We start from the raw sequence: 14,357 nt of genomic DNA on the forward strand, positions 1-14,357 counted from the left end.
TATATATATATATAACAACTTCAACTGATCATTTCAGTTAGGATTGTGTTACCCAAAAAGTATAGGCCAAGTAAGCATCATTCCTTACATAATGCTGTGGTTTAAAGAGTGTTTTACCTGTCTAGGTATGTTACATGTTATGTATACGTAAATTTTGGCTTTCCTAGAGGCTGTCTCAGGATATATTCATATGAATCAACTAATTCTATGTTCTTGGCTTTCTGTCAGTAAAGGTCATAGCAGTGTATGCTTGTTTACCTCACCTGCTGTTAAGCTGAGCACTTATTCTCTGGCATGCGACTAGGACTTCTAATTTCTTCAAGCAAATGTCTAACAGGCCAGGCCAGATCATGGTTAGTTCCTCACCTTAAACAAGCTTGTTGCTTATAGAATCTCCAGTATTTAAAATGGAGGAAATTTCAGAGATCACTATTGGACTCTTTTCATCATATTTTCAAAATTGACGCCATCGTATCTTTTGATTAACAGCATTTTTTTTTAAAGATTTTATTTATTTATTTGAGAGAGAGAGAATGAGAGATAGAGAGCACGAGAGGGAAGAGGGTCAGAGGGAGAAGCAGACTCCCTGCCGAGCAGGGAGCCCGATGTGGGACTCGATCCCGGAACTCCAGGATCATGACCTGAGCCGAAGGCAGTCGCCCAACCGACTGAGCCACCCAGGCGCCCTGATTAACAGCATTTTTTTAAAAAAAAAGAAGTGGCATGTTATGTTTCCTCGGGATGCTGTAACAACATACCACAAACTGAGTAAATTAAAACAAGAGAAAGTTCCTCTCTCACAGTTCTGAAAGTTCTAGAAATCTAAAAGCATGCTGTTGATAAGACTGTGCTCTCTCTGAAGGCTCTAGGGGAGGATCCTCCTTACTTCTTCCTAGTTTTTGGTAGGTTCCAGCAATCCATGGCATTCCCTGGCTCGTACATGCATCACTCCAGTCTCTGCCCCTGTCGTCATGTGGCATTCTCTCTCCTTTGAGTCTCTCTGTGTGGGTATTTACTCTTCTTATAAGGACACCAGTCGCTGGCTTAGGGCCCACTTTCATCTTCAACGTGATGTGATTACATCTGCAAAAACCCTATTTCCAAATAGGGTAGGATGGGATTTTGGAGCAAAGCCAGTGGTAGTCAGATAGTAAAAAGTGCTGTGAGGTGAACACAGCTTAATGGAGAGGAGGGGTATGAAGGAAGGCAATTACATTGGGGAGCTAGTAGCCAGAGAAGGCATCCCCGAGTTGACATTTTAGCTCAAACACAAATGACCAGAAATGGTCAGCCTTGTAAGATCCAGGGGAAGGTAGAGGGGACAGCAATTGGAAAGCCCTAAATTTGATGTGTTGGGGGAAAGAAAGAAGGATAGCTGGAACCTACAAGATCACAGCCTAGGAAGTCAAAAGATAGCCGTAGGGAATGAGGGAAAAGAGGTAGGTGGGGCACCTTCAGGTGAGCCTCTGTGGGCCCTGTCTTGGTTTTCTGTACTTCGACAGAACACCAGAAGGAACAGAAGCCCTATGGCTGCCTACAAGGAGCAGAAAACTCCACCCGTGCCTATGGAGTCACTGTTTGTGGCATGTGGGCTCCCACTGCACGGCAAGGTACAGCATTCTTCAGTTAAAAGGGAGTGACCACTTTCTAAGATACCTTCCTTTCATTCAAGGATGTCCCTCCTCAAAGTGTTAGAACTCATAATTTCTTTTTTTTTTAAAAGTAGGCTCCATGCCCAATGTGGGGCTTGAATGCACGACCCTGAGATCAAGAATCACATGCTTTACCGAAAAAGCCAGCCAGACACCCCTTAGAGCTTATAACTTTTTATAATTTCAAAATGTCTTTTCACATAGCAAAATAATTTCTAGGAATCTATCGTACAGAAACAGAATTACCAATACTTAAAGTATAAAGATTTTACTGTGGCATCGATTATAATAGCAAAAATAACAAAAAAACAAACATTCTGAATAAAACCCATTAAGAGGGAGATGGAAGAATAAATTATTTTACATATATAAGAGGGACTTCTTTGTAGCTTAAAAGTATGTGTTAAATCTGTATTTGTTAACTTAAAAAAAAATATCCACACTACATTATTTTGAGTAGTAGATTGGCTTACAGAAATAATATATAAATAGAAGGTGTAGTAATATGCAAAATATAAAATGATCTTTAAATACTCACTGTATGGTGATGGAAATGTTTTGTATCTTAATTGTAGTGGTAGTTTCATGGAGGTATATAACTGTCAAAACGTGTGGAATTTTATACTAAATGAATGCAGTTCATTTTACATAAATTATTTCTTAAACAAAGCTGAAAAAAGGTTCCATCCCTAAAAATCAGTTTACCTACTTATCTGTGTATATTTAAGTAGGTTTGTATAAGCAAAGAAAGATACTATGGAGGGATAACAGTGGTTATATAGGGATGAATTTGGAGAGGGTGGTAACTAATTCTATAATACTATAGTGTCCTTAGCCCCAGGCCCCATCTAGCTAAAACGTCTTAATGTGAAGATATACATTTGTCTCCACAGCAGAGCTAGGTAAATGTTTGGGCTGGTTAAGTAAGGAAAGTAGATTTCATGTCAGTTCTGCACTTTGTGTGCTTATGTGAGTAGGCGAGAGGTAAAGCATTCTATCATAGCATGGTGGTATCCAGCTAAAATAAAATTATCATCAACAAAAAGATTATTATCCTTTTACAGCCTATCTTGGAACATAGTGAAAGAGCAGAACTTTAAGGTTAGAAGTACCTGAATTGTAATTCCAGCCTTGCCTCTTCCTGGTATATTAAGATCTGTGTGGGTTTGGAAAACTACTTTAATCTACCTGATCTTCATTTTCCTCAAATGCAAAGAAGTAGTAACCCCTAGTATTATGGTGTTGATTAAATCAGATGAAATGTTCACAGGGCCTTTGATGTTGTCATGTTGAAGGTCAGAACATGATATTACCCACTGTGTAAAGAAAAGTTTGGGGGGCACCTGGGTGGCTCAGTCAGTTAAGCGTCTGCTTTCGGCTCAGGTCATGGTCCCAGGGTCCTGGGATCGAGCCTCCCCCTGCTTGTGCTCCCTTGTTCTCTCACTCCCTCTCAAAAATAAAATCTTTAAAAAAAATAAAGAAAAGTTTGGAAAGTTCTTTTGCTAAGGATCAGTGAATTTAGTGTGATTTTCTGCATGGCTGAACAAAATGTTCTTTAAAAAGTCCTAATTCTAGATTCTGCTAAGAGCACACTCTACAATGTGATTTGGTAGACTTTTAAAAACTGAATTTGTAATAACTTCAGCATGCTCTCCAATACCTCAGAAATCATTATCATGTTTGGTCAGATAGCATGTAATTCTCTGAGCTTTGTTGTGTCAGATTTAGGGTATCCAGAGCTCCCTCCCAGTACCAGGATTTCCTTGCAGCCAATGATACTGCTCTGATGAAATGATGCCCACGCACAGATGTTCATGGATTTTAGGAGAATGACTGCCCCAAATGGCTTCTCAGACGTGGTGGTAGTAGGGTGGGTTGTCATCCAGGAAGGATTTATTCCTTTGAGGTGACAAGCAGAGGAGAGTAAGTTGCCCTTTGGTCTCTTTATACAGATGCTGCACTGTCTGCCAGATGGTCCTTGAGGTTAAGCCCTGTGCTCAGAGACACATGGAGTGAGGAGAGGGAGCTTTCTCTGAAAGATGTCTCTATGTCCCATCATGGTGGGGCAGCCTTTGCTGGAAGACCTGGCCTCCCTTACATTTGCTCCGTCACCGTTGAGCCATCATCATGTAGCATGAGGTGCTCTGCATTAATAAACCAGAAGCCTGGGTCTTACTTTCCCTTTTGCAGCAGACTTGCTAGCCGACCTTTAGTTAATCAATTTGGGTCAAAGCTATCCATCTGTAAATTGGGGATAAGAATACTGTTTCTGTATCTGTCTAAAGGCAGAGGAGTGAACGGATAGTCCTTTCTATTTTTAAGTCTTATTGTGTCCTATTTTGTTTTTTGTCCTTTTCTGGTTTTCCTATCTATCAGAGACACTCTAGACTATCACCCAAAATTGAGATGCAGAGCATTTTATGGTAGAAACCACCATCCATGCAATTTCTATCTGGAGAGAAGAAATAAGGGTGACTGGCAGGTTTTGTCTTTATGCTTCTGACAACTGAGATAAGGAACTAAGGATAAAAGCTCATGAGGAGAAAGAAGAAGGAATAGGTTGTGATGTGGACATACCATATTGGAGGCAGTTATCTGACATCCATTTCACAGTCAGCCAGGTCTAGGTTTGTCAAACCCGCCAGACAGAGACGTAGTTTTGGTAAACATCAGCATAGATGTTGTTAAAATCATAGAAGTGAATGAGATTCTCTGAGGAAAAATGCATTGAGCAGAAGAGCAAGTGCAAAGGCCAATTGTGCTGGGACTTTGGAGGTGAACAGACAGAGGGGCCGGTGAAGGAGGCTGAGAGCCTTCCACCAGAGAGTAGAAAGAAGACTAAACTTGATGTCCTGGGGACCATGGAAGGAGAAAGACTTCGTGGTGAAGGAGGGGTGAGGGAAGCACGTTCAGTGGTGCCACATACAACATAGAAATGTGTTAATTTCAAGCTTAAAAACTGTCTCTTGGTTCTGGGAATTAGAAAGTCACTGGTGATTTTAGGAATAGCGGTTTCACTAACTGAGCACATTTGAGTTGATTAAAGAACAAAGGAGTGAAGAGAAAGGCTGGATGAAAAGACATGGAAAGAGCTGTCGTTTGCTAGAAGGTGATCCTTTAAATTTTTTTAATGGGGGCTTTTTGAGCTCACATGCAGGCTTCAGGGAAAGAACTACAGTGAAGGAAGATCAAGGGTATCCAGTAGGTCTCTGAAGGATCTAGGTCCTGGGATAATCATACAGGTGAAAAAAAAAACCTCATTTGTGATAGAAGTATCGTGGTTTGGGATCTCCAGGAAGCAGACACCAAGATGTGATTAGATGTGTAAGAGATTTTTTGGGGAAAGACGAGGAAGAGGGAGCAAGAGAAAGTGGGGAGACCCTTCAGACCTCAGTGGAGGTCTATAGCTACGAAGGAAAGGGACACAGGGAGGATTAGGCAGGAAGCATCTCAGCTATAACTCAGTTCCAAGGAAGTTCAGACGAGGCCCATGGCGTGCCAAGGTCTACAGCTGAAGAAGTCCTGTGTCTCAAGAACTGGGCCTGTCAGCATCCTTTCCACGCTCAGTCACTTGCTGGGGGTTGCGCAACGGAAGCCTGGCCTCCAAACAAATCCAGCTGGAGTCATCAGCACTTGTGCTTGCACATCAGGAAATCTGGATGGTACCTTTTCATGGGAAAACATTGCTATAATGCTTTGGGTATTTGGATGTCAAGAAATAAAGACTAGGAGGATGAGGGAATTCCCAGCTGGTGGCCTCATTTATCTTTGGAGTAAGAAGCATAATGGTTTAGTCTGGGTAGGATGAGAAAAGAGGAAAGAACAGTATTGGGGAAGGTACTTGCATGATGAAGTTTTTGGAGAACAGGAAATGAAATAAAAAAGATTTTGTGCCCCTCGAGGTCTCATGGAGACTAGACACTGGGCTGGACAGTGATATGTAGGGGCACTAACGAGGCAGGGTTATACATTTTTCACCAGAGGGATATAGTAAGAATAAAGACAGTAGATTGTACCACTGGTCCCTTTCCTCTTACATGCACCCCTGCTTCCAAGGCAGCCTCAGTTTTGTAATCTTAAGTTATTAGTAAGTTATTCCTCATTTAACTAAATGCAAAATATATATGGATTTACTGAGCAGTTACTATGTATAAAGCACGGAGGGAGATTATAAATATGGGTTTCTGCCCTCAAGGAATGTGTAACTTAATAACAGCAATACCTGGGACACAAGGCAGACGATGACAGGCAGTATAAGAGAGGCACAAATGAAGTCTATGGGACTTCAGAAGAGGTACAGAGCACCTGAGTGGGTGATGGGGTAGGAGGGTGGAGGTAGCTTTTGGAGAAGTGGAGTGGGTGTTACTGTGACAAGTCTGTCACATTCAGTGTCTAATGTAGTGCTGGGCACCAACCCTTTTTCTCCCCTGTTCTTAGTCTTCCTATCCAGGGCCTTGATCTGGGCTGGATGGTGACCACCTCGTGTCTAGATTGCTAATCAGCTGCAGAATCCCTCTTTAAATCTACTGTCTCATATGCTCAGTTTCAAACACAACTGGATAAATTATGTTGTTCATATACTCCAGAAATTTTGGGGGACCTCTCCTCTTATTTCTCAATTATAACTGATGCTACTGCATTTTGCACTTTTTGTACATTTGCAAGTTTTGCACATTTGCACAAAGTCTTACCTCAATAGAGTGTGTCCGTCTACGAGACTGTGATAAACCTGTGGGCAGGAAATGACCCATGCTTGGTATATAGTGGTGTTGGTATAGGGTCTTAGCTCTCTCACCTGCCAATGAGTTTGTAAATCATAGTCAAGATCTGGCTTTGGAGAGGCAGGGAGGTAGTCCTGCTATATTATCTAATCTACCTTAACCAGTAAACAAGCTGTGGGCAGGAAATGACCCATGCTTGGTATATAATAGTGTTGGTATAGGGTCTTAGATCTCTCACCTGCCAGTGAGTCTGTAAATCCTAGTCAAGGTCTGGCTTTGGAGAGCTCTGCTGTGTTATCTAATCTACCTTAACCAATAAACAGGCTAATCCTCAATGTTGATGCTCAGTTTGTTCGTGATGCTGTAACAAAAATACTGTAGACTGGTTGGTTTATAAACAACAGAAATGTATTTCTAACAGTTCTGGAGGCTGGGAAGTTCAAGATCAAGGCACCAGCAGGATCAGTGTCTGGTGAGTGCCTGCTTCCTGGTTCATTGACAACTTTCTTTCCCTGTGTCCTCCCATGGCAGAAGGGGCAAAGGAGTGCTCTGGGGTCTCATAAGGGCACTAAGCCCATTCATGAGGGCTCCACCCTCCTGACCTAATCATCTCCCTCATCTCCCAAAGGCCCTACCTCCTAATATCATCACAGTGGAGATTGGGTTTCACCATATGAAATTTAGGGGAACACAAACATTCATTCTATGGCGTTTCTTCACTTGGATCCGTTTAATGGTTTCCAATAGGTTGAGACTCCCATTGTTCGTAATATATGGAATTATCTGAATGAAGTTTTCACCTCTCCGTGATAAACCTATTATGAGTTTCTCTTTTGCCTTTTTAACAACTTGGGGTAAGAACTACTAAAAAATACAGTAAGTGTAACATCATGTACTAGAGCCTCTATCTTACGAAGTAAAAATGGCCACTCTTTCTGGGAAATGTACTTACTGTGCAGTATGGAGGTTATTCAGTACTATTGCTAAGTTCTTTGGATGAAGCTTAATACAGTCCATCAACTAGCCACATCTAAACACATTATCTCCATTGCTAATGCTACACAGTGGCCTCCAGTCAAGAGAACTCCTTTAACACCCTTCACACTTGACTACTTCACTCCAGACTCCAGAGTCATTCCGAGGTATCAATAAATAGTCGTGAATGAAAAAAAAATCACAGAAGTTTTGTCCAACACAGTAAGCCCCTCCAAGAGACTTTTCAGATGTTTACTCACATAACCAATGCTTTGATGTTTCATAATTAGCAATTTTACATACTTTCTGAAGGTCGACATTTTATTCACCACTTAGAGGTAAACACTGAGAACAAAGATTTCAGCTCCAATTTCTGCCTTTTACATTGCTGCCATTTGTCTGTCAAGGTTTCTTTTCTTCAGAGGAAAAGACCTCTTTTAGGAAATTTTGTCAAGGTCAACAGAACACAGAGTGGATTTTATTTAATAATCCTTTTGTATCACCAGTGTTTACTTTTAGGATTATTGAGTTATAGTTTTCCTCCCAGACGGCAAGTTGGGTTGTCGCCCCTTGGGAAAAAAAGGTGGTGTGTGTGTTATGGGGTGGTGTTGTGTTAACGGCAGAGAAGAGGCTGGAAACTTAATACCATAAAGAAAAGGAAGGTGTAAATGGGTAGCACCTCAGGTCAGATAATGAGTGGGCTCTGAGGGAGGTTTATTCTTCTCTCTCAGGTGTGGTAGAAACTTCCATGTGAGATCATTCTCTAACCTATATGAAAATCTGTTTTTAATTCTCCATGTATCTGACTTGAAGCTTTTCCTTTGCACTTTTTTTTTTTATTCTCTGAGGGTTGGGGAGGTAAGCTGCCTCTCCTTAAGGTTCTTACATTTTTCATTTATAACTCACTGGGTCTGCACACTGAGGGCATTCAGAGCTCCATTTCAAGAAGCGATTGCATCTTTAATCCTCTAGAACCAGAATTCGGCAGTCCTTCCCAAAATCTGTTTTCCACACAGTACTTACAACCATCATTTTCATTAGGTAAGTGCCAGATGGATAAACATGGCCAAATACTTTCCATGCTGCCTTGGCCAGGAAACCTCTAAGACATGGAGAATTCATTGACCCATGGTTGTTGTAAGTTTGCATAATATTCTACCACCTCTCAAGTTTGCTTGTGACTGCTAGGTCACCTGTGACATTGGGCTGACAGCCTACCTTTAGGCTTCCTTGTTCTCACCTATAAAATGTGATAGAATTACTTGTTCAGTGTCTCAAAATGACTTGTCTGTAGACCACTGAAATATATTGGCTGCCTCATGTCCATGTTCAGCCCTTAACGTCCTCATAATACAAGTCTTGGTAGCTGGATCTTCTTCCTCTCCCCTTCCTCTCTGACTCACTCCTAGAGACTCTCATAATTTAGATAAATGGCCAGTTCTCAGGCCTAGGCTTAGGAATCTGCCAGAGGAAATCACATAAAGCTAATGAAGCTTCAGTTCATGGACCGACCCTTTCCAAGCCTCTAGATATTCTCAGAGGTTGCAGGATAGTATAGTAGAGGGCACTTCACTTGAAATCTTGATGGTCCCAGACCAGTCCTGCCCCTATGCCTCTAAAATTTGACCCTGGTAGACCTCAATCAGCTCAAATCCTATCTTTTGCCCCAAGGGGAAGAACCTGAACGAGTCACTGTTTTGCTCTCCAATACATGGCCATCTGGCCTATCCTGACCACAGCCAGAAATAGCACCATAGTGTTACCAATAGAGCTAAATTTTTTTTGTCTATACTGTCAATAACTAGAATGAATTTTGAGTGGCTCCGCTAGAATTAAGACTGACTTGTCTTTTTTTTCTATAAAAAATTTCTTATCACTGCCATATAAAAAGGAAAACAATTGTGTGCAACCTATGAAAGACAGTGCAGTCCTTAGATTGCACCTTTTTGGTAGCTTTCTTAGAAACTAGAATGTTCTGTGGGAAGATTCGTAAAGGTTTCTTAAAATATCCTCTGGCTCAGATTTCCTCCTGTTTCAATTCCTTAGTGTGGATAAACAGACACTGGGTCCTGTTCTCTGCACTCCAACTGGCCTAGCGCCCATAACTAATCATACCATTTCCTTTAAAAATTAAGGCAGAACAAAGTACAATTTTCTAAGACTTTATATCAATATATCAAAGCATACCATGGAAAAGGAAAAAATAACTACAGTCTATTAGAGAATGTCTTTGATGTACTGTATGGTGACTAACATAATATAATTTAAAAGAGAGAGAGAGAATGTCTTTGACAGGTTTTAGATAGGCTTTCTTTCCTTTTTACAAAATTTCATCATACATGGCATAGTATAGTAATAAGTTGTATTAGTTGGGATTTCCAATCGAGAGACAACAATTTGACTTATCCCAGTTTAAGCCAAAAGGGGAATTTATTTACTCATGTGAACTCAGGGTTCCTTAGGCACTGCCAAATCTAAGTGCTCAAATCTTATCATCAAGGCTTAGTCTTGTTCTCTCTTATGATTTTCTTTGGGTTGACTCCATTCTAAGGCAGGCTTGCTCCTCGAGGTAGTAAGCTAGCTGCAGCAGCTCCAGGCTTACAGTCTATTCTCTCAACAACCCTGGTAGTGGGTGAATGACTATTGGAACCTGAAACATAGTTCTAGAATTGAGTGTGTTTGGCCCTGATTGGCTTGAACTAAATCACAGGCCAGCTCTTGAAGCTGGGGAGGGAGTCAGCTCTGCCTGGTCCACTTGGCTGAGAAGAAAAGGAATTGTTTCCCAAGAAAAATCAGGTGCATTACCAGAAGTGGTTATGGTGATGGATTTGGGGCAGGTAAAAACAAAGGATCTTGATTAAAGAGTGCTGCAGCGTGAGTCATAAAATCTGGGCTGTAATCTAACTGGCTACTAAATAGTTTTATTACCTTAAACAATCTTTTATCTCTGTAGGTCTTGGTTCCCAGTTCTGTAAGATTACAGACTTGCATAAAAAGTCCTCAAAGTTCTCTGTTAATCTTAACTTCTAACTCGGTGATGAATTTGCTAGATATTTTGGTATTAAAAACATGACTAAACCTGAATTCCTTTGATAAAATCAATACAATGACTTTCATGGGATAGCAATATATATATTTTTTAATTTAAATTCAATTAACCAACATCTGGTACATTAGTTTCAGATTAGAGTTCAATAATTCATCAATTGTGTATAACACCCAGGTCTCATCATATCACGTGCCCTGCTCAATGCCCATCACCCAGTTACCCCATCCCCCCAACCACCTTCCCTCCAGCAACCCTCAGTTTGTTTCCTATGGTTGAGTCTCTCTCATGGTTTGTCTCCCTCTCTGATTTCTTCCCATCCAGTTTTCTTTCCCTTCCCCTATGATCCAACCTAAAGAGGTTGCCTGTTTCTTACATTCCACATATGAGTGAAACCATATGATAATTGTCTTTCTGTGATTGACTTTGCTCAGCATAATACCCTCCCGTCCCATCCCTGTCGATATAAATGGTAAGTATTCATTCTTTCTGATGGCTGAGTAATATTCCATTGTGTGTGTATGTGTATGTGTGTGTGTGTGTGTGTATATATATATATATATATATATATATATATATATATATATATAATATCACATCTTTTTTATCCATTCATCTGTTGATGGACATCTCAGCTCTTTCCACAGTTTGGCTATTGTGGATGTTGCTGTTATAACCACTGGGGTGTATGTACCCCTTTGGATCATTACATTTGTATCTTTGGGGTAAATACCTAGTAGTGCAATTGCTGGGTCATAGAGTAGCTCTGTTTTTAAATTGAGGAACCTCCATACTGTTTCCCAGAGTGGCTGTACCAGCTTGCATTCCCACCAACAGTGTAGGGGCGTTCCCCTTTCTCCACATCTGTACCAACATCTATTATTTCCTGACTTGTTATTTTGGCCATTCTGACTGGTGTGAGGTGATATAGCAATATATCTTATAGCAAATGTAGTTCTGTCTGGAGTCGTGAGGTTGTGTGCTGTCTTTGAAACTGAGTGTTGACTAGAAGTGTGCAAGGTTTCTAACTCATTTTTTAATTCTCCAGTCTGTTTAGAGAAGTTCAAACTCTTATTTTTTAGAATCAGCCATGCTGGATATTAAGCTGTTTCCAGCACTTCTTTATTTTTTTATCTATTCTTGTGGTGTTACTTAGAGAACCAGTGAAGTCTTGAAGTAGCAAGGATCAGTTAGAAAAAAATGAGATAGAATCAGGTTGTGAGCATAATTGACCCTTCTAATATGCTGCTTAAAAAAGGGGAAACGGTTATCATCATAAGTTAAGAATCACAGAATTGAGCTGGAGAAAGGAGTGAACCCGAAAGAAAAGTCTTAACATATTTGATTGGTGCCATGACTAGTACTCAGTGTACAGTTGGCCTAGCTCATGGCATGATTAAGCGAAGCTGGGAAAGACCTCAGTGGGGAAGGGAAAAATTCTTTATGTTTGAGTATGGCACATAAATTTTCTCAACTAGAGATTCTTCCTTTGGGTGTTAAAAAGCCTTGTATTTTTATAAGTTTTCTATCTAAATGCAAATATGTGACTGCTCCACAGATTGTTGAGACTTAAATATAAGTTAAAAATCAAGACCGAAAAAAGTATCACTGTTTAAAAGTTCCATCAAAACTTGTATGCTTCATCTGTCTGTGATATTGGCAATATATATATATATATATATTGGCTTCTGACTTTGGTATAGATAACTCACTCATCTGGAGTTTCAAAGCAATACCTTTTTAATTTACGGTAGGTTCTTTATCAACTTAGACAAGAATGGCAGGTACTGTGGCAGGTGGACATTTTTCGGAATCCAAAGGTACCATTCCCATGAAATTCAATATAAAGAGTGTCCTCTGAAGCACAAGTCTGTATCTCTTTAAAGACACTGTCCTGATTAGACTCTGCAATAAAGAGGTTGCCTACTCATAAGGGGGATCGTGGCTTGATGTGAAATAAAAAAGCAGGCATTCAGTCTCAGGTCTACCCCAAAGTACCATATGCTTCCATGAATCTGGACCTCATCTTTGAAAAGTCTGAAGTGGTTATGATATAGATCTGTCAAGGAAGGCATGAGAAAGAACAAAATAATCCATATTGGCAATGCAAATACTCTAATAAGGAAGATGTGAGCTTAAAAGGGTATAGGCTTAAACTGAAATACATACATACATACATACATACATACATACATACATACCACAGACTTCCATGACTGATGTGACTGCCCAGTTGTGGACACTGTATAAAAGGTTAGTTGGTACAGTGATCCTCTTTAAGTACATTGGGGTAAATATTAGATTTAAAGGTAAAGGTACTTAATGTATAACTGTTTACAGAATTAAGTGAGGTATAAGTTAATATTTAGCACCTCAAAAGAAGGGAAAGAAGATGATGTCATCACTCCACAGAAGAAATTGTAACCCTTCACCCAAAATTTAGTTCAGATATCAAAACTGATGATCTTGCACAGATGTACACACACACACACACACACACACACACACCAAGAAGGTATGAAAATGTTTATTATTCATAAATTAAGGTTTTCTGGGGAAAGCAAGCCAGGCATCCAAGCAAGTCCAAAAGTGGATTGGAAATATGGAGGATTTGGGATTTCATGGTGGTTAGGTAGTAGGGCTGGAGTGAGGGTCCCTTTGTGTGAGTGGAGCTTGCATGACTGGAACTTCTCACCAGTGAAAAAATAGAGAGCATCCAAGGTTTCTTAATAGCTTGTCCAGATGTGAGTAAGGGGAAAGGGAAGTTATGCAGGTCAGAAGCTGCCAGTAGTCAATTTTTAATGATTAGTACTTTTTATATCCTAAGAAAACTATGCCTAATCTAAGGTAAATTCCCCCCCGCCATGATTTCTTTTAGAAACTATATAAATTTAGCTCTTACATTTAGGTCTTTAATTCATTTGAGTTGATTTTTATATATGATTTAAAGGATGAACTTTTTCTTTCTTATTCTTTTACATTTGAGTATATGATTGGTTCTATGCCATTTGTTGTAAAGATTAACCTTTCCCCATCTCCCCATTGTGGGTAGGTCTATTCTGGACTTGCTGTTTCCAGGATCTGTATATCCAACCTTAGGCCAGTACTCCTTATTCTCAATTACTGTAGCTTTGTAGTAAGTCTTGAATTCTGTTAGTATAAATCTTACAACTTTATTATTCTTTTCAAAATTAATTTGGCTATTTCATGTCCTTTTATTTCCATATAAGTTTAGATTCACTTTGTCAACTTCTTAAAAAAAACTACAGATACTTTAATGACTATTGCTCTGAATCTATGGGTCCTTTTGGGGGGAAAATACTAATCTCATCATATTCCATTGTATGTATATACCACATTTTCTTCATTCATCCATTAATGAATTCTTAGGTTGTTTCAGTGTCTTGGTTATTGTAAATAATGCTGCAGTGAACATAGGGGTGCAGATATCTTTTTGAGATGGTGATTTCTTTTTCTTTAGATAAATATCCAGAAGTGGGATTGCTGGATCATATAATTCTATTTTGAGTTTTTTGAGGAAACTTCATACGTTTTTCCACAGTGCTGTACCAATTTATATTCCCACCAAAAGTACTCAAGGGCTCCCTTTTTCTATTTATTTTTGATAATAGTCATATTATTCCTTATTTATTTGCATTTCCCTGATGATTAGTGATGTTGAGCATACTTTTCACGTACCTGTAGGTCTTCTTTGGGAAAAGCTCTATTCACATCCTTTGCTCATTTTTAATAAAATCAGATTGGTTTTTGCATGAGTTCTTCATATATTTTAGTTATTAACCCATTATTAGATATATGATTTGCAAATATTTTCTCCATTCCATAGGTTGTCTTTTCATTTTGTTGATGGTTACCTTTGCTGTACAGAAGCTTTTTAGTTTGATATAGTCCCACTTGTTTGTTTTTACTTTTGTGGCCTTTGGTGTCAAATCCAAAAAAGTC

At 39.6% G+C, this 14,357-nt stretch overlaps 1 long non-coding RNA gene across 1 annotated transcript in view; it reads left to right on the plus strand.

The window, feature by feature from the left end:
• The window catches only part of LOC141373812 (uncharacterized), a 16,856-nt gene extending 13,042 nt beyond the window's left edge, over positions 1 to 3,814 (plus strand). Inside the window, exon 4 of the long non-coding RNA XR_012380133.1 lies at positions 3,605 to 3,814. This is a non-coding gene — a long non-coding RNA (uncharacterized lncRNA). The remainder of the gene's footprint in view (positions 1 to 3,604) is intronic.
• The last annotated feature ends 10,543 nt before the right edge of the window (positions 3,815 to 14,357 follow it).

Source organism: Callorhinus ursinus, unplaced genomic scaffold (genome assembly GCF_003265705.2).
Source record: "Callorhinus ursinus isolate GAN/ISIS: 27379988/994484 unplaced genomic scaffold, GSC_fseal_2.0 scaffold12, whole genome shotgun sequence".
In the NCBI taxonomy this organism is placed as follows: domain Eukaryota; kingdom Metazoa; phylum Chordata; class Mammalia; order Carnivora; family Otariidae; genus Callorhinus; species Callorhinus ursinus.